A 27790-nucleotide genomic window follows, 5' to 3' on the forward strand; every position below is an offset into this window, starting at 1 on the left:
CGGGAGTTGTTATGAATCACAGCAGGATGAATGACTGACTTCCTTCAGATGTTCCCGGCCACTCCTTGTGGTCCAGCCACACTGCATGAACTACCCTTCTCAGAACATCTCTTCTCCCCAATTTTCTTGGGTTTTGTCCCTCCTGCCATTTTCACCTCATCCTCACCTCAGGTGTCCCCTCCTCTGGGAGGACCTCGGAGATGCCCGCAGGCTTCTTAGGACTGCATGGCCCCCTCTGTTGCAGCCCTGAGATGTGATGCTCTAGCCTGCTTACTCATGGGCCTCCCTGACTAGGCTTAGGACAGTGGGGTATTAGAGTAGGGGGGCTTGGTGTGTCTGTTAGTCTTCTGTGGTTTGGGTCCGTGTGTCCTGTCTAGGTATGGGTGCTGGCGAATGTCTCTGAGTGTCCATGTGTGTCTAATCCTGGCCGTGTCTGTATGCATCTTCTGGGACTGCGTGCCTGTGTGTGTTGCGTGCCTGTGTGGGGATGCTCCCTCTGGGCTGAGAGCGGGGGGTAGAGACAGTCACCAGTCAGGAGCCAGCCAACTATGTCTTCACGGAGTCTTTTGCCTGCCAGCCTCCCAGGACAGCCAGCCCAGCCCAGCGAGACACTCTGTGCCCTCTCTTCCAAATTAGGAGGACATGTGACACAGACACAGCCTTGGCCCTGCCCACCCTCCAACCCCCCCTCACCCCCGCTGGGTGGTGTGCGTGTAGACATGGCCAGCATCTCCCTGGTCTCCGTGCTGCTCAGTAAGGAACGGATTATAATTCCTGGGCAGGCTGCATCTGCAACCAACTTGAGGGAAATAATTGTTGAGCGAGTTGAAAGAAAAAAATTGTAGCAAGGAACTTCAATCCAGCCAGCCATCCGTGTCATTAAATTAGGCTAATCTAAATCCTCAGAGCCTAATTTAGCGGCCTCCAAGGCCAACTGAAGCCTTACCCTACATGGCTCTCTGGAGTTCCCACTGCAGTGTCCCCAGCAGAGGGGAGCTCCAGGGGATGGGTGGGAAGTGACCTCACGGCCCCAGGACATGCAAAGCCATGATGGACACCAGCTGCTCCTCAGGGACCTGCTGTGCAGGAGGAGGCCTGGGCTGGGGGAGTGGGCGGGGTGCCTGTGCTGGCCCTGCTTCTGCGCCAGTGTCCAGGCGCCCCAGGACTCATCTGCGCTTGCCCAGCTCACAGGGGCCACTAGCAACATGAACAGGGAGGGGTTGGCTTGGGGCTGAGGCCAAATCCCTCAAAGTTACCTTAGTGTTGCTTCTCTGAGCGGAGAGCCGGGTCTTGTCAACACCACCCAGTGGCTGAATGGAAGAGAGAATACAAGATGAATCTGTGCTATCCAACACAGCTTTTGTAATGACTGCTGTGAATCATTAATTCCTTCACCCATTCAGACATGTGGGGACTCATTAATTCAACCATTGCTGCCCTCCGTTATTCATTTTTTCCTGGACCCTCTCCCCTCCTCATTCTCTCTGGTGTTCTCATTCATTCACTGACTTCCTGTCCCCCCGCTTCCTTCTCTCCCTGTCTCCTTCCCTTCTTACTTCCCTCACTCCCTCCTTTTATTCCTACCTTTGAGGAATTGCCTGAGAGATGCTCATCCCAGCGGCTGGCCAGAAATGAAAAGCACTTGAGGTCTCTTGCCTCAGGGATCTACGTCTAGGCCAGGGTCCTGAACTTGCTCCTCTTCCTGGATCCTTACCCGTGGCTCTCCACTGCCCCCTTACTGGCATTTCGGGGGAGGGGAGTGGTGGGAGCTGATGGTGGGCTGTTGGGTGCGCCTTTGCCAGGGGCACTCAGGAGGAAAGGTGCCGAACTGACCCGATAAATGAACCAACAGGGATGTGTGGCCTGGCCCCCCTCACCCTTTGATCAAAAGCCTCTGAACCCCTGATGACATCCCATGGCGTATTCCTCTATTAATCAGAAAAGCCTTGACAGATGTAAGCAATTTGTCTTTGGAGAGGACTGAAAGGGGGGTGTGTGTGTGGGGAGGGAGCCCGCTCCAGCCCCGTAAGCGTGGAGAAGATGCTGAGGGTAAGTCTTGAAATGGGGGCTGAATTCATGCATACTAAGAAGGCAGGAGAAGCAAGAGCCAGGCAGATCAGAAAGAGAAGAGTTTTCATTTCAAAGCATATTTCTTCCTTGATTGAATAGGGCCCCCCCACTACTACCACCAAACCAGGATGCTGGAATGAGGCTGGGATCCAGGGGTTAATCCCACCCAGACCCCTTCAGGACTCAGATGCTTCCAGTGACAGGGACTGGCAGGTGGGTTTCAGGTGTGGATTTTCTGACAGAGCAGCAGTCAGCGTTTTCCTGCTGTGCCATGGTTGCTCCGGTTCCTGCCTGCCGCTGCCAGTGAAGCACAGCCCCAAATCACCAGCAAACACCCGCTGAAGCCACTGTGCGGCAGGTCCAGCGCTGGCACTGGAGATGCAAAGAGAAGTAATGTCCACGCTCCAAAACACCCAGCCTAGACCACCAGACAGACACACAACCCAGGAAATGAGTCTTGAGATGCGGGTGGAGAAAGGAGGGAGTGAGTGTACCTGGTACAGTGTGGACAGAGAGGGTATCACCAACTCGACAAGGTGGCTCCACACTTCCCAGAGGAAGAAACATAAGCTGGGTCTTCAAGGATAAGGCGATGTTCTCACATAAGGGCTTTCCCTTCTTTGTCAGGTTGGAGAACTTCTCCTCATCCTTCAAGACCCAGCTGGGCCTCCATTTATCTTCTCCTCTTTTCCTAATTCTTGAGTTCGGAAACGATGTCTGACTTATCTCTATGTCCTAGTGCCCATCCCAGGGCCTGGCATAGAGTAACAACAGATGATCTCTGAAGTGAGTGGAACAGAGTTGCAGACAGTGGGAACAGCATGTACCAAGGCTCAGAAGGCAGGCAGGAGTCAACATGGGGGTACAAGAGAACTACAGCCTGTGTTTAATTGGTAGGGCTGTGTCCACACAGGGTTCTATATCAGTAGGAATCTAAACACTGATTTGCATTTCTCAGTTTTTATGCGGATGTCTGGCACCCTACAAAGGCAGCCCAGATATTCGGCTGCAACTGAGGAGTATATACAATCTTATTTTCAAAGTGGTTTAAAAAAAAAAAAAAAAAGAGTGCTCCATGAATCTGTTTAGATGCTTCAAACATAGATTTTAAAACTCGCTTTTGCAAATTTCAGAGACCAGAGCCACAGCCAGTGTTTTGATCACTTGCCTCCTTCCCTTTCCAATAAACACCTAACATACTTTGCCAAGCTTTCTGTGGTCAGGATTTACAGATCTGTGACTCACCCAAGTGAGCCAGGGAACATGAAAAGATGTCGCTGGGGAGAAATATGCGGGAAGGATGGGAGAGGTCAGCGCCTCCACCAAGCAGGACAGACTCCCACAGCTTTTCCTAATAAACAAGTTTCCAGAGCCCTTTGAATTCTTCCGGGGAGGAGAGGAACGTTAGCATTCACATGGAGGGGAGGAGCATCATGGACAGTGACCACGTGGGCCTGGAGAGGACGTGGAAGCTTGGGTTGGGCCAGAAACCGAACTGGGAGGTGGGCCAGTACCGGAGTCATGGTAGCTGACAACTGTCATTGAGCCCCCGCTGTTTGCCCATCCCACAGAGAAGGTGGATTGTCTTGTCTGAGATCTTGTGGCCTGTAAGCAGGGAGCTGGGATCAAAGCTGGGTTTGTTGGTTCCAAAGGCCCTGTTGTTCTGTATTCCACTGTGATCTGGACAGGGTCAGGCCTCTCAATAGGGCTGGGACCTGGACTCTGGGCCTGAACTGCCTCACCGGCAGATTGCTGCTCATTGAAACAAGCCTGAGGACGCTCAGTGATACCGAGGCTCTCAAGCGAGTTCCAAGGGAGCTTGGGGTAAGAGGATTTTAGTTAGGATTCACCCTAGGCTTAGGGTGTCTTCTGAATGCCCTCCAACCTGCAGGACTGGAACTGGAACTGCGCATGTGTACATTCTGTTCCCTATGCCCACGCTGTTCCCTCCAACAGCCTGACCCCCTCCGAGGCCAGTGCAGCATCGCCCACCCCACCCCCCCAGGCCCTGCACACAGCCTGCTTTGCCTCCTCTGGCCTCCATTTATGTCCTGGTCTCTAAGCACCTGACCGTGGTAATAAAAAGCTGTCCTGCTTACTCAGCGCCTCTGGTTTAACTCCCCAGCCCTGCCAAGAGGTAGGTCCCGCTGTCTTCCTTTTTCTGATGAGATAGCGAAAACTCTGGAAGGTTAAGGAACTGGCCAGAGGCCATCCAGCTTGGAAGTTATAATAGCCACCTGAATGTCTCATCTGTGTGACTGGGGAGGCGGCGTCCCCAGTGCCAGTACTCTGCTGTCTGCAGGCTGCCTCACACACAGTCACTGCCCTCCTCTGGGCTGTCCCCGGCTCGGGCCCATCTCATCAACCTGGCTTCCCAGGTGAGGGGACTGGCCTCTTCCTCTCCTAGTGTCATTTAAACCCAGCTTTTCATTGTGTGTGTAAGGTGTCTTAGCATGCTCAGATCTTAGCACGTGGCTTCTGGAGGATCATTCTTTGCATGGGTAACTTGTGGTCATGAGCATCTGTGCATATGTATGAGACCACGTGTACATGTGATTCTGTGTGTGAGCGTATGTGTGCGTGAGAGTGTGTTGGTGGGCAAAGATGGGAGATAAGAACAGAGAGGCGTGGGAAGGAACTTAGGACAGAACAGGTATCCAGGAGATGAGAGGGGCCTCGTCTTCTCAGGGCTCTCTGCTGCATGCTGCAGGGGACAAGAGCAGATTGAGTCTGGGGACCCTAGCAGGGGTGCAGAGTCTGGAGCCCTAGGATGCACAAGGCCTCTGTAAGGTAGGCACACTCCTTTATGATCTATGGCTTCTGCAGCCTGGCACAAACTTGTTTAGACCCATAGGGGGAAACAACAAGCTTCCTACAAAAGATGACCTGCCTTAATGATGAGGTATGAAGAAACAGAGTAGCAAATGTCATTAGCTGAGCGCATCTTGTGTGTGAAGTGTGTTATGTGCACGAATGTATGTACCTCATATCCTTGCAAGGGGTACATTATGAATGAAGAAACTGCCCCAGAGAGGTAAGTAGGCTTGACAAGGCCACATAGTGACTGATGAATATGGAAACATGAATCAGGACAAGGATGGGTCTGACTTCTAGTGACTGAAGCTGAGAGCCCTCCTGGGGGGCTGCCAGGTCTAAGCTGGTGGGGGAGCCTGGTGATCAAGGAGGACCCATGTGTTTCCCACCATTGGTGCAGAGCACGTGTCAGCAGTATGGACAGAACTTTGGAGAGCTTTGTTAACTGAGTCTCAAAGGTCAAGTAAGGCTCACCAGGGAGACCCCAGGGCAAGCGCATGTTCTCACCAAGCTTATCCTGCCTCTGAGCCACTGAGCTGGCCTTTCCCTTCCTTTTCTCAGTTTGATTCTTAGGTACTTACTGGGGCTGAGTTCCAGGCCCACCTCCTCCAGGAAGCCTGGCTTATCCCCAGGGCGGCCCCACACTGGCCTGTGTGCAGGATGACTATGAGCCAGTTGGGTGCTCCAATGTGGTGGAAAGACCACAGCCTGGAGGCCCAGCAGAAGGCTGGCTGGCCGAAATGGAGAGGGAAGGAAGGCAATGAGCCGTTGTCATCTGCTGAACAAACGCAGCGTTGGGGAGCTATCAATGGCCTCTGGTGTGGAAATAAATTCTAGTCAAAGAGCTGCGACCAAGAAAGTCCTTAAAGAGTATGCAGATGTGAATATAACCAGCATACTATTTTTAAAATGCCTCTGAACATACATTCTAAAATGAGTAAGCTGGCTTTTTTCTCTGAAATCCCACCTACCCACTGAGGCAAAACCATGGGGTTTCAGGGGAGGAGCCTAGAAGACGGTGTTCCCTAGGGCAGGGAAGGAGGAAATGCTGAGAGGAATCTTTCAGACCTCAAGGGTTGGTGGGTGGGGTGGAGGAAAACCTCTCATGGTCCTGGAAGGGAGAAGTAAAGAGAAAGAAGGCAGGGGATGTGGTCCTATGTCCTCCAGCTTTCCCCACTAGAAACAAGCCCTCCCCACCAAGAAACCTGAGAAATGTGGTATAAGAAGATGCTTGGAAGCCTGGGGGTATTTCTGATTTCAGGGCTTATTTTATGGTTCTCATGGAGGTAGACAGAACATTTTGGTTCCTGCATCCAACACGGTGCCGCTGCCCAGAGGACAGAGTCAGCAGTGGCTGGACAGGGAACTGTGCAAATAGTGGACAGTCTTCTTTGGTCTTCTAGAGGAATCTGGAGTTATTCACAGGTTCCCACTGGGAGATATAGGAAGAAGGGAGTAGAACATCTGGGTGACTGCCATGGTGAGGGTCAAGGGGTCCGAGACTAGAGACCGGGAGGGGGAGTCTGAGATACAGGACGTGCAAGTGTCACTGAGGATGGGGCTGGGTGCTGAGGTGGGGAGCCCAGTGGGCACAGGCCATGCTGAAGGAAAGACCATGCATTCCCAGCCCAGAGCTCCGTCAGAGGACATCAGGAGTGGGCTGAGAGAACAATTCCAAGGCTCATCTCACTTTCCCGAGACCCCTCTCCCACCACAAAGGGCCACATAAGCTTCCCTACTCTTAGAAGCTGTTTGGTAAAAAAAAAAAAAAAAAAAAAAAAAAAAAAAAAAAAAAAAAGAGGAAAGCGGGAGAAAGAATATTTACCTGAAAGGGACTGGGATTCTTTCATTGTTAAGCTCAGTGGACACTAGCTTGCCTCTGCTATTCTTTTTTTTTTTTTTTAAGATTTTATTTATTTACTTGACAGACACAGATCACAAGCAGGCAGAGAGGCAGTCAGAGAGAGGAGGAAGCAGGCTCCCTACCGAGCAGAGAGTCCGATGCGGGGCTCAACCTCAGGACCCCGGGATCATGACCTGAGTCAAAGGCAGAGGCCTTAACCCACTGAGCCACCCAGGCACCCCTGCCTCTGCTATCCTGATAGAGGAGATAATTTATAGAAAATAAAAGGATGTCTCAGTTTGGGGCTTAGTCCAGTGTGTGAATTTTTTTTTATCATGAAACAAGATGATTCTCAGGTTTGGCCACAACTTTATGCTGAGGGCACAGTATCTCACAGGTGAGAAATCTTTTCTCTCTCTTAGATAATTTACCATTATCATCTTGAGTATTATTATCATTTATTATTTGAAATACATAGAACCAGAGGCCTTGGAAGACAATTATACCCCATTTCTTCCTCCCTTCAAATGGGAAAGTTCTTGCTGTATTCCCTTCCTCTTCCATCCCAGTTCCTGTGTACCCTCCAGGGTGCATCACTTCTGTGGGGGAGATGAAGAAGGGTGGGTATGTGTTCTCCAGCTCCCCTGCTTCGCTGGTATCCCACAGGGAGGGGGCCTGGCCAGCTGGAGTGCATATTGCCAGAAGGAGTGACAGATCTAAACTTTGTAGCCCAAAACCGCATTTACTATCAGCTTTTAGCTGCAAGTAGCAACTCAACTAAGGGTGATTTAGAAAATACAGATACTTAACAGAAAGACTGAAGAGAGGTGGCTCCAGAGTTATTTCAGTGGCTTGAAGATGTCATCAAATACCAAGGCTCTTTCCAGCTATTTTCCTATCCTTAGCACATCAGCATTTTGGCCCCCATGCATGTTGCCTCACAGTCACAATATAGCTGCCATAACTCCAGACATCACATTCTCATACAGGTATACTCAAATTTAGCTCATATGCCGGTCTTTTCTGGTCAGAGAACTTCCTAACCAGGGAAGGTAGCTCATGTGCCTACTCCTCAGACTAGACTCTATACCCACCTGCACTAGATTAAGACGTCTGTTATCAGATAATCAAGGGTCTCTTCGCAGAGAGAAAGGTTGGGATATGTTTAGGCCGGAAAGCTAACGGTGTTTGCTGGTGGTTCAAGTAAGGCCAGGCAAGGGGCAGAGCCAGGGCAGGAAACCTCATGAGGCAAAAGCTAAGAGGAGACAAAAAAGAGGATTTAGAGTGGGTCACGGCTGAGCTGCCATGTAGATGATGATGATTTGGTAGGGATGGAACTACAAGTTCTAGAACCTTACCATGTGTCACACTTGCTCTGCACTGTGCAGTCCATGCTTAATCCTCACAGCAATGCTGTTGTTTTACTCAGAGGGGTACTGGGGTCCCATGTGTGTGCTAGTGGTTGGGGGGAGATGTCATTACTGCACGCCACCATGGCTGCTGGTGTGGGATGCTGGGAGCATTTCAAAGTGGCTGCTGTGTGTATATTCCTTCTTCCCTCTCCTAACACGTATTTAGAAATACCTCATGAGTCTCCTCCATTAGGCTCCTCAAAGGTCCTCACATTCTGGGATACACTGGAGAACAAGATTGACAAGGTCCCTGCTCTCACGGAGCTGCATTCCTGTGGGAAGCACGGGAGAGTGTCAATCAATCAGTCCATAAAAAAGATGCTGTGGTAAGGAAATTGTGACAAGTGGGTGCCACCAGGAGTGCCTGGAGAGAGAGCCCTGTATATACTGGTAGTGTAGGAAGGGCTTTCTGAGAGAGAGGAGGAGGTGGTTGGGTTGAAACTTCAGTGTGAGATGGTGCAGCCGCCTGACAAGCCCGACAATCTGCGGGAAGGGAATTCTAGTCAAAGGAACAGCAAGGGACCAGGCTTGGGCGTTGTTGGTAGCATTTGAGGAACAAAAGCACATCACCCTGGCTGAAGCCTGGCTGGGCAGGGGTGAGAGTGGAGGGGAGTCTGGATTTTTTTCCCCAGGTGATAGGGGACACAGTAGAGCATCATCAGCGGGGGAATGCCTAATCTGAGCTACGCTTTTGGACATGTACTCCTGCGCACACAGCTCTCCCTTTCCTGTGGGGCACACTGACCCTCCTTCTCCCATGGGCATTGGTCATGTCTCCCTCAGAGGGCTGCAAGCCCTTGGAGATGAGGACAGAACGGTGGCACCTCCTGCACCTGCATGAAGCCATCAGCAGTGAACTAGTGACAGAGAAGCCGATGTTCCTATCTTCATCTGAGGGGACCTGAAGTCAGCTGTCCTGGGTGGAGAGTGAGTAAGAAGGTCTCTGCTTCTCCGAAGTGTTGCGGTCCCCCCACTTCACCCAGCACAACAGGCTTAGTTGGGAATCTCTTTCCTCCCTGGGAGAGGTTTCTTTAGGGTGCTGGGGGTTCTCCTTGATCTGGCCTTCCAACACAAGCTTGGAAGCAGCCCTGGGTCTCATTAAGAGGAGGCTGTCAAATGATCTCAGCGTCCGGCAGATCATTCCCACAATGAGATCTGATAGGTAGCAGACATGTGTGCTGGGGTGACCTGGTGAGCAGCTACCCCTCCGCCCACACCCGCCAACTGGGGGCCTCCCTGGCCCTTGCAAGGTGCTCTCAGAACTTGACTCTGAATACACGAAACATGAGGCCGTCCCCCTTAATCAGAGCTGACTTATGGGAAAATTAAACACAGAAGGACACGCCAGCTCCAGGGAAGGTTCCTTCCCTCCCTTCCTGGAGGCTCAGCCTGACTCTGAGCACCTTCAGGGGGAAAGGCTGACCCTGCTGTCAGCCAGAGAGCTGTGACCCCATGGTGGCAGTTGCATTGAGATGATGTGTTCTTATTGTGGGAACAGGGAGGCTAGTAACAAAAGATGAGTAAAACGCATAAATCTTTTGTTCGGGATGTTCTGTCTACTCTCTAAGTCCTCGTGGCTGGATATCATTGATCTTTCAGAATTACTGAACTAAAGTCTCATTAAGGTTTTCCAGAAGTGTCAGGTACAAATTATCTAACTCCTTCTGCAGCCATTAGAAGGAATGCAGGTTCTGCGTGAGGCAGTTCACAATAGAGAGCCAAGGGGCCAGGGTAGAGGGACTGTCGGTGGGCCAGAACTGGGAAACCTGGAGAAATGTTTCAGGATGCTGAGCTCTGTGGAGGGGAGACACATCTAGGCCGTGACTCGACTTTACTGTCACTGGATGGAAGGACAGGCTAAGAGTCTTCTCCTTTGAGCCACGTTGAACTTGCACACGGGGCAACAGGGTGATCCAGAGCCAGGGGTCTTCTTCATGCACCCTAATTTGTCCAGAGAGCCCTTTGAAGGCTGCTGTGGGCTCCCTCTCCACTTAAAAAGACCCTTTCTCATGAGGATTTAAAGCATATGCTTGCTTGGCCAAGGCTGTCAAAATGCATCACAGAGATGGTCCCAAACCAACTGCTGAGCAACCCCCCTGTCCTGATCAAAGCAGAAAAGGCAGACGTCCCGCTGCCCGTGGATGCTGGAGCAGAGCGCGGGGAGAGCCAGCTGGGGCTGCAGGCTGACAGCCCTGCTAGTCATGGGTTTGGGAGTGGGGGAGTTGCTGTCCATGTGCTGCTGACCAGTTAGGAAGCCGGACAGCCCCTGGACCCAAGTATCTGAGGTGGATCAGTGGCTACTCATGTCCAAAGCCAGATCAGGGCAGCTAGGGTTAGACCAGGGAATCAGAGCCTGGCAGGGCTGGATGGGGAGGGGTCAGCCCCTACAGGAGCTGGTAGGAAAAAAAAAAAAAATACAGATGGTGCTTGTTCCCTGGAGGTGGGCGGAGGAGCAGAGGAGATGCCCCATATCTGAAGCTAACTCTACAACAGCCACCTTGCATGAGCACCCGCTGTGCACCTGGCATCATGCCAGAGCTTTCACACTAATCCTCATGCAGTCCTCCTAAAAGGCCTTGGGGGTGGGCATACTAGTGCCTCCCAGTTTGATAGATAACACAATGAAGGGTACAGAGACTCAGCTCTGTGACCAGCTTCACCCAGCTAGCTTGTGGCATAGTTAGGATTTGAACCCATGGCTGTGTGAACCCAAAGTTGGAGCTCCTAATCCCCAGCTGTATCACTGCCCAGAGATCAGACAGGACATAGCCTCATCACAGAGGAAAGGTGATGGTCAGGGGGCTGAGAGCTTGGGGGTACAAGGGCTTCTCAGTGGGAGGCTGGCACAGAGGAATTCCATGGGTGGAGAACACCAGCTCAGCAGTTGTACACCAGGAGAAGATAGAAAGAGCAAGGTAAGAGAGATTTTGGGGGGACTGGGGGCATGAGTCCCAGCCTAGATCTGCCTGGGGATGGCTGGGGTGCGGGGGTGGGGGTGGGAGGTTGCAGGGCCAGGTAAAAGCAGCCCATATTCTCCATCTCATCACTGTTCCTGACATCCTTGAGTCTGGGACGTGGCCGCATTCTCTGCAAACTTCTGAGAAAAGTGAACTCAGAGGTGAAGTAAGTGTTGCCTGGTTTATGGTCATTACAACAAAGAGGCTAGTTCAGAAGAAAGCTGCAAATCAGCCTGGGAATGAACCTTCTGGGATCCTAATGCCTTGCCTTGGCAAGACTTTAGGTGAAGAAGAGGTAATGTGTGTAGGAGAGAGACAAGACTGCATGGCTTCCTAGACTCTGCTTTTCTGGTTCCCTGGCTCAGACAGCCCAGCCTGGATGTCTCAGGACATCAGGCCATTCTGGTCCTGTATTTTCTCAAATGGTCTATTGAAACCATTTGCTTATTTGAAAGAACTGAATTGCTTCCTTACTGTTGAGTTGTAAGAGTTCTCTACATATTCTTGCTGTGACTACCTCTGTGGTATCTCAGGGCTCCCTTTTGCCTTTCCAGTTCTATAATTCCTGGTTAACAGTGCTTCTGTGAAACAGGCTCTGCCAAAAAGATTCTTTCCCTCTCCTGATGGAGACACCTGTTAATACCTGATGCCTCACGGGTCCAATGTGGAGAATGACTCCATGTCCAGGTCATTGCAAGTACTCAGTGAGGAGGTGCCCGTGAAGAGCGTTGTGGTCAGACACCCGGCACCCAGGGAGGACTCGGGCAGGGGGGGCCCCAGCCAGGGGCCCCCAGTGCAGTGCCTTGTGTCTGTTTTAAGCTGAGGGAGAAGCAGAGTGGTTGAGTTTAAGAGGGCCTTAATGAGAAATCAAAAACTTCTGCTCCCAAATGCATTGTTAAGGAGCAGAAAGGTGAACTGGGTGTTAGGGGCAACTAATGAATGGTTGAAGACTACATCAAAAACTAATGATGTGCTGTATGGTGGCTAACTGAACATATTAACAATAATAAAAAGAAGCAGAAAGGCAAGGTGTAGCCTGGCAGATACTATATTCAACAATAAGGATACTAACAACTAAAAAAGGGCAAAATATTTGAAGAGCTACTTCACAAAAGAAGACATCTGAATGACCAGCAGGCACATGAAAAAATGCTGAGTGTCATTTGTCATAGAGAAATTCAAATTAAACCACAGTGAGTTATCACTACACCCCCACTGGGTTGGCTAAAGTTAAAAAGACTGACAATACCAAGCGTTGGTGAGGATATGGAGTAAGCAGAGTGCAGCTGCTTGGCTGGTGGGCTGCAAAAACACAGAGGCACTTTAGAAAACAGTTCGTCAGGTCATTCAAAAGGGAGACAACACCTGCACAATGATCCAGCCATGCCACCCACAGCTGTTTACCTGAAACAAAGGAAGACAGGCATCTCCACAAAGACTTGTGTGCAAATCCTCATAGAAGCTTTATTCATAAAAGCAAAAGCCTAAAAACAACCTCAATGCCCATCAGCAAGTGAAGGAAGGAATACATTGTGACATTAGTGCAGTGGGATACTAACTCAGCAGTGAAATTAGCAAACACCTGGTGTGCACAGAGCACCGATAAAGGTCAAAATCGTGCAGAGGGAAAGAAATCAGGCACAAAAGAGCACCTACTGTATTTTTCCATGTGTATGAATCTCAGGAAAAGCCAAGTGGAATATATAATTATGGAAAACAGACTGGTGGTTGCTTAGAGCCAGAGGTGGAAGGGTCTCGACCAGGAAGGGGCTCGGAGTCCTTCAGAGAGATGAGAACCTTCTCTATGTTGATTGTGGCAGTGGCTACATGAGTATATACATTGTCAAGACTCATCAAAACATAGACTTAACATGGGTGTATTTTGCTGAGTGGTGTTATGCCTCAATAAAGTTGGCTTCAGGAATATCAGACATGAGGCAGAGAGTCTTGACAAGACCGACCCTCAGATATGAGGGAGGGACCCATCACCAGAGAGAACCGCCACGTGGATCCCCCTTCAGATTATACCCCTTTCACAGCCCCCTGTGCTGTGTATCTGAGTTTGCTCCCCCACCCTCCATCTTGCTCTGTGTCCAAGAGGCTGACTGGAGTGGACTGCATGGAGGGCGCCCTGCCAGTGGTCTTCCTGTTAGGTCTGCCAGGAGCAGACATCGGCAGGAGCTCCAAGGCCGGAGGACTGGGAGTTGCTGCAGGCCTCCTATGCCCCTGGACTGAAGGACATAGCTCCCTCATCCGTGTCTGGATGACTCTCCCTTCTGGGTTCTCGTAACTTTCTCATGCTCCTACCCTTTCTGAGCCATCCATTGATCAAACTGACTTTAAGTTCTCCTAATTCGAATGTGCCATCTCTTGCTTGAGGATGGATGATCCAATGGACAGAGCGCATAATCTTTTTGGTAAAACAAAACAGAGGCTCTGAACCTGGCAAGAGAATTTGGGGGTGCAGGTGGAGCCAAGGGGCCCCACATTTCCCATGAATGTGCGAGTTTTCGCTCCCTCGCCTATGGGAGCTGGCTGCGGGGACACTGTCCTCTTCCAAAGCCGTGGCCCAGGCCTGGACAGATTTTTTTCCCTTGGTTCCCTACAGGGGTTAAGACTTCTTCAAATTAGTCCATTCCAAGGGACTGTAGCAGGCACAGAGACAGAGGGGAGGGTACAAGAGGCCTGCAGCACACAAGTGGCACAGAGGGTCCCCAGCAACCCCCTGCGTGTGGTGCCTTGCACAGCTAAGTGTGGCCCGGTGGGCGGAGCTGCCGTGCGGACCACTGCTCAGCCGGTGCTACTGCACGCTCTTAGCATGGCCGCCGTTCCCACCTAACCGCATCTTCTCATGCCAGCACTGGGTTGGAGACACTACCACTTCCATTTTTTACATAAGATCAAACGGAGCTTCAACAAAACCAGATAATCCATCCAGGGTCTTACCAATTATAGCTGGGAAGTCTGGCTTCGAACTCAGGGCTCCCTCCTTGGTCTGACTCCTAGGCCACCTTGCTGCTGCCTCTGTGGTGGCTCGCAGATGGTAGCAGAGGCTCACAGCCTCTGTGGTGCTTCTCCCACCTATAAACTCCAAGGACCAAAAGGATCAATATTCTGGCACCCTTCAACATGCCACAGCAAAGCCCAGGGCCCCAGGCCTTGCTGAGCAGAGAGGAGGAGAGGCAGGCCATCTCTCCATCTGCCCCCGCCCCACGCCAGGGCCCTGTCAGAACCCACAGTGGAACAGAGCCCAGGACTCACCTCACTGCACAGGGCCCTTGTCCTTGGCAGCGGGAGCTCCTCCATGTCCCGATGTCACGGAGGAGCGTTGATGGCATGTCTCTGAAATGCCTTGTGAGTCTGCCCCAGCCACTGCACTGGTTCCCGGGCTCTCTTTGTGGTGGAGGCCAAGGCTGACCTCGTCTGGTGGGCCTCCGCACTGAACCCTCAAACACCTAGCTGCACACTCTATGCTTATTTTTGGAGTTATAAACACATGTATTTAGAGTTCACTATATAGATAGATAGATAGATAGATATCACCCTTGTACATTCCCCCAGATCTGAGAAGCCCTATGTGAGCAGCCACCCCTCCTCCCTGGGACTAGGGTGTCTTAAGAGCAGCACTAGGACCCTTGGGAAAGATAATTCCCAGGGAATGTGTTGGGGCTGTCTTGTGCATTGTGGGATGTTCAGCAGCATCGCTGGCTAGTAGCACACTCCTACCCCCCACATTTGTGACAATCACATAGTTCTCTATACATGTCAAATATCTTGGTGGGGGGCAAAATCACCCCAGTGGTGAAGCTCTCCCGTGGAGAAAACCACTGTGAGTTGGTGACAGTTGGGACTTTGATTTTTAGAGTTGTAACACCCATGCGCACATCCCTAAAGCAACATGGTTTTGTTTTGCTCATTCTAAACTTTGTTGGAAATGGAGTCACACGTAGGTGCTCTCAAGTCTGGCTGGGCTGCTTTCTGCCACTTCGCATAGGCGCCTGCCGTGTGTTTTCATCGCCGCGCAGTTTTGTCGTGTGAACATGCCACACTTGGCTCTTCTGTGTTCTAGCTCGGCCAGCCCTGGGCCGCTCCAGTCTGGGGCTGTGCTGGGCGGGGCCTCTGAGTGCGTGTACCTGCCGCTTTCCTGGTGCACACGTGTGTTGCTTCTCCAGAGCACATACCTGGGAGTGGGATTCCTTTGAGGGGTCACAGTTGTTTTGCGTAGTTGTAGTCAATGAGCCTCCCACTGGCAGGGTGTGAACATTCCTATTGTTTCACATCACTGACAACAGTTGTGATGACCATTTTTAAAACATTCATTAACTGATGCACGCGTACATGTTACGTTCTTCTTTGCACCCCATTGGTCTGCACACCATTGGGAGCCTGCCCCGGCATGCTGTCCCAAGTGATCGAAGCCTTCCTCTGACTTAGCTCTCCCTGCCTGCATTGTCACTGCCTCATTTCAATCCCATTTCTCTAGCCTGGAAGCCCCACAAAAGCAGAGATGAGTTTCCCAACCCCCCCCCCCAGCAGACTGTGTGTTGGATGAATGAATGAATAATTCTGTTGCAGGGGGGATCCACATATGTGTTAGCCTCTCCTTCTGACAAGAGGGGAAACTGCAGCCCAGCCCCGTGGGGAGAGGCAGGGGCCAGGAGCTCCATGGGGAGGCAAGCAGAGGATTTGGACTCTTAACCCCGTGTTTCCCAGTGGGACCCATGTCCCAGCCCTCCACCACCCCCAGCTGCTACTTGGGCCGAAGGAACAAAAAGACCCTAGAGTCGCCCTTCTTCTTATTGTTCTCTACCCACCCCCATTCCCAAATATACTTTGTCCTGAAAGCCTCTTGGGGTCTCAACAGGGAGGCAGCAGGCAGGTTGGGGAGAACTGCCCTGCTTCCCTGAGGTGGCTGGATTTCTGGGACGTGTTGGTTGGGGAGGGAGGGCATATGCCCATGGTGTGACTGAGGCACTGCTATAGGGCAACCTGTGTTTGTCTGTTTCTCTACTGCATTTGGGGAACAATGACATTGACTATCATTTCCCATCCAGGAAGGCTTGGGAGAGGCAGATGGATGGACACTAGGGAGACAGAAGCTTTTGAGGCCAGCAGCCTAAAATCCTGAGAGTGTGGGAACAAGGAGAGAGGCAGTGAGGGAGAGCCTTCCTGAAGACGGAGTGAAGGACTGATGGCTGGGCCGGGCAGGGCTGCCAGATCTGGTGGAGGGTGTGGCCAGCAGATGGTAGCGGTAACTAGCAGGTGCACTTACTCAGTACCTACTGTATGCCTGGCTCCCTATTAGGTACTTTACTGGCATCGTCCTGTCTTCCTGTCTTAAAGCTAGGGTTGGCATCATGTCCGTTACACAGATGAGGACCCTGAGGCTTGGAGACTAGGAGCAGCTTGTCTGCAGGCTCTGCTTCTGCAACAGTTACACACTCCAGCCAGGGCTGTTGAGTGGACTTAAGACCCTCCCACTATGGCATGTTCCTTGGAGGCAAAGCCACAACAAACCTAAGCCACGTGAACCACAGAGGGCAGGACCCAGAGCAGAGAATGACTTCAGCAGCTTCCAAGAACCAAGCGAACATCTCCAGAGTCTGGAGGTAGGTGGGTGGGGGGAGAAGGGCAGATGTGACAGAAGGCAGGGGTGGGGGTTGGTTAGAAGAGCAGAGGAGCCCTTGAGAGATGAGGAGATCTCACTGGACGGGGGGCTTTCGGGGGTTCAAAGTGAAAGACCATTTTGGTTGCTAAGGTTACTGTCTACCATCTTTCTAGAGTACCTCCCAGTGTGCATTTTCAAAGTGCGGACAGTTTTGAAGCCCTTTCACCCAGATGACCCCTCATAAAGTCTGAGGGAGTAGAGTTGCCAGATAAAACACAAGATGCCCAGTTAAATTTGAATTTCAGATAAACATCAAATAATGTTTTAGTAGAAGTATGTCCCAAGTATTGCTTAGAATATACTTGTAGGAAAAGATTATTTGTTGATTATCTGAAACTCAAATAAATCTGGACATCTTATATTTTCATTTTGCCAAATTTGGCAACCCTAAGAAGGAGGCCTGGACTGGTGTCCCCATTTTACCTGGAAAGGAACAGAGGCACAGATAAGTTGTGTGGGGCATGGCAGGCACTGGCACCGTGCACCCTGATCGCAAGCCTGGGCCCTTTTCACTCCACACAGCTGCCACCTCTGAGAGCTAATTGATGCACAGAGTTGCAACCTGACATCTGGGGCATGTGTCAGACCACAACAGAGCCTGTCTTCCCTTTCATCAGGCCCGGCCGGGGGAGCTGCCGGAGCCCTTGGAGGGAGGAAGAGCTGTAACTTCAAAGGCCGTGTCGCTGAGAATTCCAGCTACAGCCTTCCAGGTTTGCTTTTGGCTTCATTTCTTGGACTCACTTGGCTCTGGGGACTGAGGTTTTACTTGTATGTTCTGAGAAGATATTGTTCCTTTTTTTCCACTGGGGGGAAAATACCACCTTCACTAAATGGTGCATGGCCATTTTCCAAATTCTTTTACAGGGATCCATTCATTCTCACATCAACCCCATGAAATGCCTTCATGTACTGTTGTCCCCATACTGCAGATGGAATCGTGGAACCTGAAGCACTCGGGGCTGTCCAGGGCGCACAGAACAGGGCTGGCTCTGGTCTAAAGGTTTTCCCCGGGCCGCCACAGTGAAGGGAAAATTATGTGATATGGGGAGTGGCTCCCAGATCTCAGAACATAAATCTCACCAAGCCAGAACCGAACAAACCAAGTCATCCCAGATTCTGCCTTCTTCCTCTGCCTTTTCTGTGAAGGAGGCAGTTTCAGGAGGCATGGAAATAAACTAAGATTTGAACTTCTCTTCCAAAGAAGTGGTCCCCACATACATCTTCAGGACAGGTCAACCCTTCCTGATGTCTTGCTCTTCTCCTCTTTCTGTGGGGTTCAGAGTTAACATTCAAAGCCACCAGCATTGATGTGAACTGTGTACACTGATACTTTAGAAAGATTATCAGCCATCTTTCAAAACTGAAAGCAATTTTGGGTGTGACTTTACTCCCTAACAGAAGAGCCCCTACCCCAGCCCTCTAATCAGCCCAAGTGTCCCAGTCGACAGTCTCAAGGCTTGTTGATAAGGTTGCTGTTGGGGTGGTTGCCATGCTGCATGGAACAGATCTCCCAGCGGCAGCACCTTCTCTTCTGCAGCAGAGGGGATCAACCCCGCCAGCACACCACATGACCGGTTTGTACTACTTTCCTTCAGAGCAGAGGTGGTCCTGGTCTCCCCACATTTCATTTCTTAAGTGTATCTGCGTGTGTGTGTGTGTATGTGTTGGGAGATGGTCCTGCCATGGATGCCCTAACCAGCTTCTCTCTTGTAGGCAGCTCAGACCAGCCTCGGCTGGGCTCCCTGCCTTGCTGGGAAGCAGGAGGTGAAGCCTCAGAAACACAATTTGTGGTATTGGTGCAGATGGGAACACATCTGTGTGTGTGTGTGTGTGTGTATGTGTGTGTGTGTGTGTGTGTGTGTGTGTGTGTGTGTGTGTATGCACCCACATGTGCTGTGACCAGGACAGTCCTGTCCTCCTGAGACAGAAAGGACAAGTGAATCTCCACTCTCAAGCCCATTTCAACAGTCAGGACAAGTCAGAGAAAGAGCAGCCTTCCACAGTCAGGGTCAAGAACGGGGTGAACCGCCACAGTGACAAGGCTGCATGTAGGTGTGTTGATGGAAAGCTATGCCCAGCTGCCTGGCTATCACCTTCAAGGTTCCATCATGTTAAGTGAAGTCATCTTGTGTCCATCAGACCCAGCTTAAGCACCAGCTGAATACCACAAGGAATCTCAGCTGATGCCATACAGAATAGAAGGATCACCCAGCTGAACCCTAACTTACAAAATTGTGAGAAGCAATAAAATAGTTGCTGTTTAAACATCTTAAAAAAAAAAAAACAGGCTAAAATGCACACTGATTACAGAAACTTGTCGGCTGGCTTCTCACTTCCATTTTCACTGCTGCCAGAGGGATCTCTCCAAGGGCTGCCCCTTGTGGGTGGAAGTTCCCTAACGGCTGGGGTTCTGGGTCTGGATGCAGCAGCCAGGCACTTAAGCACCACCACTACCCTCCCACCCTCCCTTCCCCGCCCCCAATCCCATCTGCCTCTGTCCTCTCCTTCCAGCCTGTGCCCCAGACTCCACTCACCTCACACTTCCCAGTCCCTGTGCTCCTGTGAACCCACTCCCCCTCCACCCTTAACCCTGTGGGCCTGGCTCAAGGTCTGTCTCTCCCTTCCACCCTCCACTGGGCTCCCGGGCCCTGCCCACACCCGCCATTTTGTAGATGTCCCAAGGCTGTCCAAGTTCGTTATCTTTTTGTGATAATCACATCTCACAGCTGCCTAGAACTTTCCAACAGACAAAGCACATTCACAAGATACACTCGTGTATTCCTCATGGCATATAATCCTACAAAGCAGGGGTCACTCGGCCCTCTTCACTGATGAGCCTTAGAGAAGTTACCTGTGGATTCTGATTCTAAAGCCCCCTGTTCGTGAAAGCTGGGCTTGCTTTCTAGGTCTGACGTTTCCTGAGTGAGGCTGTCTTCTCTACCCACATTGGAAATTCCACAGCAAAGGCTTGCAACCAAGCGTGGGGTTCTTAAGCCCTTTTAGAAAAGCAAGTCTCCCCACAGACAGGGTATGCAGAGCTTTATCATCAATTCCAGAATTAGAAAGAGGGGTTTGCATGCCTGGATCTGGGCTCTTGGCTTTTAGGAGGTAGATGGGGTCTTTGCAGCAAGGTCACTATCTCTCTCCCTATTGTCTGCCATCTGCTCCCCACTACCCCTGCGTCCTGGGAGATCCCCTGCCTCTTTAGCTTTCTGTCCAAGGGGCAGGTGGGGAAGGAACCAAAGGCTGCATGAGAGGGACACGCTGTGCCTTTCCAGAGATGCTGACCACAGAAAGGCTGACGAGGGAGGGGAAAGGCACCCCCTGGGCTGTGTCGCTGGGCAGGACCAGACACGCTGCGCTCTGGGTCCTGAGGCGATCCCACAGCGCCATCTTGTGGCAGTAGGAAGAACACGCGTGCCTTCACGTGGAGCGGCGCTCTGCTCAGGAACCCAGAGCACCTCCTAAGGACCAGAACTGGGCCAGGAACTCCTGCACATTAAGTGGCTGGATCACCTCGTCAATCTTCCCACTAGCTCTGCCTGGCAGGATAAAGGGATCAGGCTCCGAGAGAGTACGTAGCCCTAGAAGAACTTGGTTCCTTGCTGGGGCAAGTCAGAGTTGCTTCCAGCAATGGTTCCTCATGTCCTTCTCCAGTGCCTTTAGCCCACAACCACCTGTGTCCTCTGCCACTTGCCTTCTGGATGATTATCTGCGCTATTCTCCTGTCAAGTCATTTCAGGGACAAATATAAAATCCCTTATAAAAGTAATAAGTGTCACCCACTGGGTACCTGCTCTGTGCCTGAGGCTGCTTAGAACTTTTTGTGTATTCTCACTAAACTCCATAGTAACACTGAAAGGCAGGGGTTATCAACCCCATTTTATAGAAGAGAGACTGAGTCTCAAAGAGGTGGAGTAATGCATACAAATTCACCCAGCTGTACGAAACAGAACTGGGATTCACACCCTAAAGCCCCTAGGTCCCTGGTTTCCTGGGAAGACCTCTTGCTCTTATCATCATTGTCTTAGAGAAGCCTCTGCTGTGGTGGAAGAAAAAAATTTGCAACAAGAAAAAAAAACAGTAAGTTTTCTACCAAATTCATAACCATTTTCTCTTCATGGCTTAAATGAAAATGGGCATCATTATTGTCACCATCATCAACATCACATATTCCACATATAATGAACCCTGTCACTGTCACTGCAGGAGTCCAGCATGAATCATTGCCCCATCTGCCCTCAAGGTCATCATCACTGCCATTCTCTGGCTCTGATTAGGGTGGCCTCTTCTCATCTCTGCCTGGACATCTGGACTTTTCTAATTCTGCTTATTATATGTACCCATGTGTTTTTTTACTCATATATTTAATGAGTGTTTATTGAGCTTCTATTATGTGTCAGGTACTGTGATGAATACTAAAAATACAGTGCCAAAAGGCCCCGCCCTCACAGAGCCTATGGTCTGGAAGATAAACAGGTAATAACCAAGTAAACTAACGAATATTTGATGACAATCTTCATAAGCACTCTGAAGGCAGGTCTGGGATACTACAACAGCATGTCATGGGACCCTGCCTTAGTCTGGGGGCTCCCCTCTCTGCCTCACATCCTGCAGCCCACACTAACTGTGCCCTAGAGGAAATTATGCAGCCACAGGGCCCTCCATCTTGGATACTCAGTGACAATTCTGGTTTCCTGGGATTTCACTTGTTTTTGTTTTTGTTTTTTTAAGTTGCCTCATACTTTGTATTAATTTGTGAGTCTTCATGAACTACAGTTTTAAATCAGAAGAAAAACAACCCTTGACATTCTAGGTTCAGAAAACTCGTGTTCTACAATCTTGAATCACTCCCTAATGGTAACCTATAGGTGTTCGTGTCCTTCAGACTTCATTGAGAAGGACTCCACTTCCACTCAAGATAGAGGAACAGGGACTAGATTTACCTGAAAGAAAGAAACAAACAAACAAAAAAAGAATACACAAAAAATATACAAAATAAACAAAAAATATATAATTTGTTTATATAAATAAACAAAAATACATAAAGAATACAAAAATATACAATATATACACAAAATATATAAAATGATGGTTTTCAAAATACTAAACACAAGAAGAGGTGAGTCCTGCAATTTTCACATCTTGCTGACTTGAAAAGTTCTCCGGGCTATGATGTAGAGAAGAGGAACCCAGCGAGAGCCCACAAAACTCCCTGAGTTCAGGAGATGGACCTGAGAGGCTAGGGAGACCAAAGTGGCCAAAGTTTGCCAAATATAGTACCAAACATGCAGAGAACACATAGAACTTTGAAGATCCACAAGCAGTTCCTTTCAAGTGTTCATCCGAGTACTGGTATATGAAGTACATGTGTATGAAAATATTACCTGAAGTGGGGGCAGGCAGAGAGAGACATCAGAAAGGAATAGAGAACAGTGGGCAGTGCACTCAAAGGGCTGGAAATAGTAACTGTTCTGACCAGCAAGAAAAAGTCACACATTTGGGGGCATTGGGTAGAATATTTGCAAAGGTCTTGTCTGAGTAATGTGAAATAATTAGCCCCATGTGGAGCACTGTTCTAGACCCACCTAACAAATCATAAAAGAATATTCAAAAATATGAGATGTTTTCAATTCATTTAATTGAATCCCAAGCCAAGGTACAAGAATATGTATAGGAATACCGAAACATTCAGCTCCCAACAAGATGAAGTTCACAAAGTAGGGCAATCAAATTACGGGGCATAAAAAGAAGCATGAAAACATTATTAATAACAAAAATAATCACCTGTATTTCATCTATTCAAAAAGTTAAGACATTGAAGATACCAAAAAAGGCCTAAATCAAACTTTTGGAGATGAAGACAATGTCTGAGATTAAAAGTACACTGGGTTAGTTTAAAAGCAGTTTCGACTCAGCAGAAGAAAAAAAAATTAGTGAACTTGAAGTCATAGCAATAGGAATTACAATGAAACACACACATAGAAAAAAAATTTTTTTTTAAAGAATAGAGGATCAGTAAACTAAGCGACAACTTTAAGTGACCTTATATATATCTAATTGGAATCCCTGAAGGAGAATGAGGGTGGTGGTTAGGCAGTGGACAGAAAAACATTTGTAAAAGTAATGAACAAATATTTCCACATTCACTGAAAACTATACACCTTCTGATCCAAGAAGCTCAGCAGATCTAAAGCACAAGACACATGAATAAAGCTACACCAAGGTACATGGCAATCAAATATTTAGAACCTAAGATAATGAGAAAAATCTTAGCTGCCAGAGGAAAAAAGACACATTATGTTCAAAGGAACAACAACAACAAAAATGGGTACAACAGATTCTTGTCATTAAAATGTGATCAAGAATACATATCTTTAAAGTACTGAAAGAAAAAATTGACAGTTTAGGATTTTACACCTAGCAAAAAAATATGTTCCAAAAAATATGTCTATATAAATAAACAAAAATACATAAAGAATATAAAAATATACAATATATATATTGGAACATATTTGTGAAGGTGAAATAAAGATTTGTTTTTCAGACAAATAAAAGATGTAAAAATTTGGTATCAGGAGAAATGAAGAATGCCTTTGATGGGCTCCTTAGTAGTCTAGACATGACTAAGGAAATACTTTTTGAGCATAGGAAGACACACATATATTAAAAGTAAATGGATGGAGAAAAATGCATCATGCTATCACTAATCAAAAGAAAGAGAGTCCGTATATTCTCCAGGAAGACATAACAATCTTTATGTGTATGTACCTAACAAGCACATCAAATATGTGAAGCAAAACCTCTTGGAACTACAGGAAAACTAGATGAATCCACAATTGTAGTTGGAGAATTCAGCAGCCTTCTATCAGAAATGGACAGATATATCAGGCAAAAAATCAGTAAAGAGACAGTTGAACTCATTAGCACCATCAATCAACTGGATATCATTGACATCTGTCAACTACTTCATCCCACAACATCAGGATTATGTTCTTCTCAAGCTCACATGGAACCTTTACCAAGATAGACCACACTCTGGGTCATAAACACACCTTAGCAAATTTAAAAGAGCAGGAATCATACAGTGTCTGCACTCAGATCACAGTGGAATTAAGCTAGAAATCAATAACAGGAAGATGGCCAGGTACACACTGAACATTTACTAAGGGAGACTATATTTTGAGCCATACTACTAGTCTCAGTCAATTTTTTTTTTTTTAGTCTCAGTCAATTTTAAAAGCTTCAAGTCATACAAAACATATTCTCTGATTGCGATAGAATTAAATTAGAGATTTATAACAAAGGTATCTGATAAATCCACAAATATGGAGAAACTAAATAAGCCATGGGTTAAAAAAGGAATAACAAAGAAAATGTAAAAGTATTTGATCTGAGTGAAAATAAAAACAGAATACAACATATAAAATTTGTGGGATGCTGCTAAAACAATTTTAAGGGAAAATTTATAGCACTAAACACCGATATTGGAGGAAAAAAAGATCCCCAAACAATAACCTCCACTTCCACCTTAAGAAACTAGAAAAGTAAACAGAATAAAGGGAATAAATAATGAAGATCAAACAGAAATCAATAGAAAACACAAAAACAAAGCAAAATATGAAAACAAAAACTGGTCTTTGAGATGATAAATAGAATTGATAAACCTCTATCTAGACTCATCAGAAAGAAAAAAGAATATATAAGTTATTAGTATCAGGAATAAGAGAAGTGCTATCTTTATAAAATCTACAGATTTAAAAGACTAATTAGTTAATACTATAAAAAGTGTTATGCCAGTAAATTTGACAACTTAGATGAAATGGACAAATTCCTTCACAGATACAAACTACCAGAACTCATTTAAAAAAATAAAAGTGAAAAGGTAATCGAAAATTGAACTTTAATTTAAAACCTTCCCACAGGGACGCCTGGGTGGCTCAGTCAGTTAAGCATCTGCCCAGAGTCCTGGGATCAGTCCCACATCGGACTTCCTGCTCAGCAGGGTGCCTGCTTCTCCCTCTGCCTGCTCTGCCTGCTGCTCCCTCTGCCTGTCCTCTCTCTCTAACAAATAATTAAATAAAATCTTAAAAAAATAAAAACCTTCTCACAGTGAAAACTCAAGGCTCAGATGGCTTGATGGGTGAATTCTTCCAAACATTTATGGGAGAAGCAATAGCAGTTCTACACAAACTCTCTCAGAAAATCACAGAGGATGAAGATTTCCCTACTGACTTTATGTAGCCAGCAATACCTGATTGTAAAACCAGACAAAGATTACAAGAAAAAGTAACTACCAGTCCTTCATGAAAATAGAGTAAAAATTCTAAAAATGTTATCAAATAAATCCAACAATATATATTAAAAAGAGAGAAATCCTTATCAAATGTGGTTTATTCCGGGAATGTGGGGTTGGTTTAACATATGAAAAGCAATCAGTGTAATCCCCCATATTAATGCACTATTAAAAAAATGCTATCATCATCTCAACAGATTCTAAAAACATGTTTGATGAGAATTAAACATTCATTCCTGAGAGAAACTTTCAGCAAACTAGGAATAAAATGAATTTCTGCAACCTGACAAAGGACAGCTATGAAAAACAGCATTACACTTAATGTGCAAGACTGAATGCCTCTCCTCTAAGATCAGGAATAGACAAGTATGTCTGTTCTCACCACTGCTCTCCAACATTGTCCTGGAGGTTCTAGCAAGTATAATTAAAAAAAAAAAAAAAAAAAAAAAAAAAAAAAAGTTGGTGGGGAGTGGGGGGAAGTTATCCAGATTGAAGAAGTAAAAGCTATCTTTATTCACCATGTGATTGTTAATGTAAAACATCTGAGGGAATTTACAAAGAAGCTATTAGAACTAAAAAGTGAGTTTAGCAAGTTTTCAGGATACAAGAGCAATACAAAAAAATCAATTGTATCTCTAGACTAGCAATAATCATACACTAAAACTAAAATAACATTTACAATGGCATCAAACATATGAAACAGGGATAAATCAGACCAAAGGTATGATCTGTACATTGAAAACTATCAAACATTGTTTAGAGACCCTAAAGAGGGCTTAAATAAATGGACAGATAAGTATCATTAATGAGTCAGAAGACTCAGGATTGTTAAGATCTCAGCTCTTTCCAAATGGATTTATTTGGAGAGAATACATTTGATTTTGTTGGAGATCTTAGATTTGATCTAAGATTTGATATAATTTTAATAAAACTGCAACAGGAGTATTTTTAAAAGATTCATTTATTTGAGAGAGAGAGAGAGAGAGAGCATGCGCACACCAGTGCAGGGAGGGGCAGAGGGAGAGAATCCCTGTGAGTGGGGAACCCAACACCAGGCGGGTGGGGCCTCCACAGGCTGATCCCACAACTCATGAGATCATGACCTGAACCAAAAATCAAGAATTTGATGATTAACCGACTGAGCCACCGAGGCACCCCTCCAGTAGGATTTTTGTAGAAACTGTAAACCGATTCTAAATTTTTTTAAAATATTTTATTTATTTAACAGAGAGAAACTAGGCAGAGAGGCAGGCAGAGAGAAAGGAGGAAGCATGCTCCCTGCCGAGCAGAGAGTCCAACGCGGGGCTGGATCCCAGGACCCTGGGATCATGACCCAAGCCGAAGGCAGAGGCTTTAACCCTCTGAGCCACTCAGACGTCCCCCGATTCTAAAATTTATGTGGAAATTCAAAGGACATAAAATAGCAAAAACAACTTTGGGGGGAAAAAAAGGAAAGGAGAACAAAATTGGAGAACCAACACTATCCAATTTCAACATTTATTATAAAACCACAGTAATAGTAGAACCATATATTGTTCACATGAATATATAAAAATAGGCCACTGGATGGGGCATCTGGGTGGCTCAGTCAGTTAAGCGTCTGCCTTTGGCTCAGATCATGATCCCAAGGTCCTGGGATTGAGTCCCACATTGGGGACTGGGATCAAGCCTGGAACTGGGCTCCCTGTTCCCTGGGAAGCCTGCTTCTCTCTCTCCCTCTGCCCCTCTCACCTACCTGTGTTCTCTCTCTCTCAAATAAATAAATAAAATCTTTAAAATAAATAAATTAAATAAATAAAATCCAGCCACCAGGTTCCTGGGTGGCTCCGTGGGTTAAGCCTCTGCTTTCAGCTCAGGTCATGGTCAGGGTCCTGGGATCGAACCCTGCATCAGGCTCTCTGCTTAGTGGTGCGCCTGCTTCCTCCCCTCCTCTGCCTGCTTCTCTGCCTACTTGTGATCTCTATCTCTCTCTCTCTCTGTCAAATAAATAAAATCTTTAAAAATAAAAAACAGGTCACTGGAATAGAATAGAGAATTCAAAAGTATACCCACACAACACAGATAAAGATGGCTAATTTTTTTAAAAAGGCCCAAAGGCAATTCTGTGCAGAAAGGGTAGTCTTTTCAGGAAATGATTCAGAATAATTGGCATACATATGCAAAAATATACTTCAACCCATTCCTCACACTATATTTTAAAAAAATAACTCAAAATGTACCATACACTTAAATGTGCAATGTAAAACCTTTGAATCTTCTAAAAGAGAACATAGGCAAACGCTTTGTTATTTTGGATTAGGCAAAGCAAGCCCTATGAAAAAAACACGTTGATAAATTGAACTTCATCAAAATTAAAAACTTCTTTCTTAAAGATGTTGTTAGAAGAATACAAAGGCAAGCCAACTTTATGGAATAACAAGAATAACAAGAAAACAACCCAACTTTAAAAATAGGCAAAAGAGTCAACTATCGTATGGTTTCACTTACTTGTGGGGCATAAGGAATAACACGGAGGACACTGGGAGATGGAGAGGAGAAGTGAGTTGGGGGAAATTAGACGGGGAGAAGAACCATGAGAGACTGTGGACTCTGAGAAACAAACTGAGGGTTTTGGAGGTGAGGGTGGTTTGGGGTGGGGTGAGTCTGGTGGAGGGTATTGAGGAGGGCACATATTGCATGGAGCACTGGGTGTGGTGCATAAACAATGAATCTTGGAACACTGAAAAAATT

At 47.5% G+C, this 27790-nt stretch overlaps 1 long non-coding RNA gene across 2 annotated transcripts; it reads left to right on the forward strand.

Moving 5' to 3' along the window:
* The first annotated feature begins 16617 nt into the window (after positions 1-16617).
* Positions 16618-18582, forward strand: LOC116585215. Of its 2 annotated transcripts, none has more exons than XR_004283501.1 (3): positions 16618-16705; positions 17287-17474; positions 17629-18582. It is a non-coding gene; the product is annotated as an uncharacterized LOC116585215 (long non-coding RNA). The 2 variants fall into 2 exon arrangements; XR_004283502.1 differs by having other exon boundaries at positions 17694-18582.
* The last annotated feature ends 9208 nt before the right edge of the window (positions 18583-27790 follow it).

This window comes from Mustela erminea, chromosome 1 (genome assembly GCF_009829155.1).
Source record: "Mustela erminea isolate mMusErm1 chromosome 1, mMusErm1.Pri, whole genome shotgun sequence".
Classification (NCBI taxonomy): domain Eukaryota; kingdom Metazoa; phylum Chordata; class Mammalia; order Carnivora; family Mustelidae; genus Mustela; species Mustela erminea.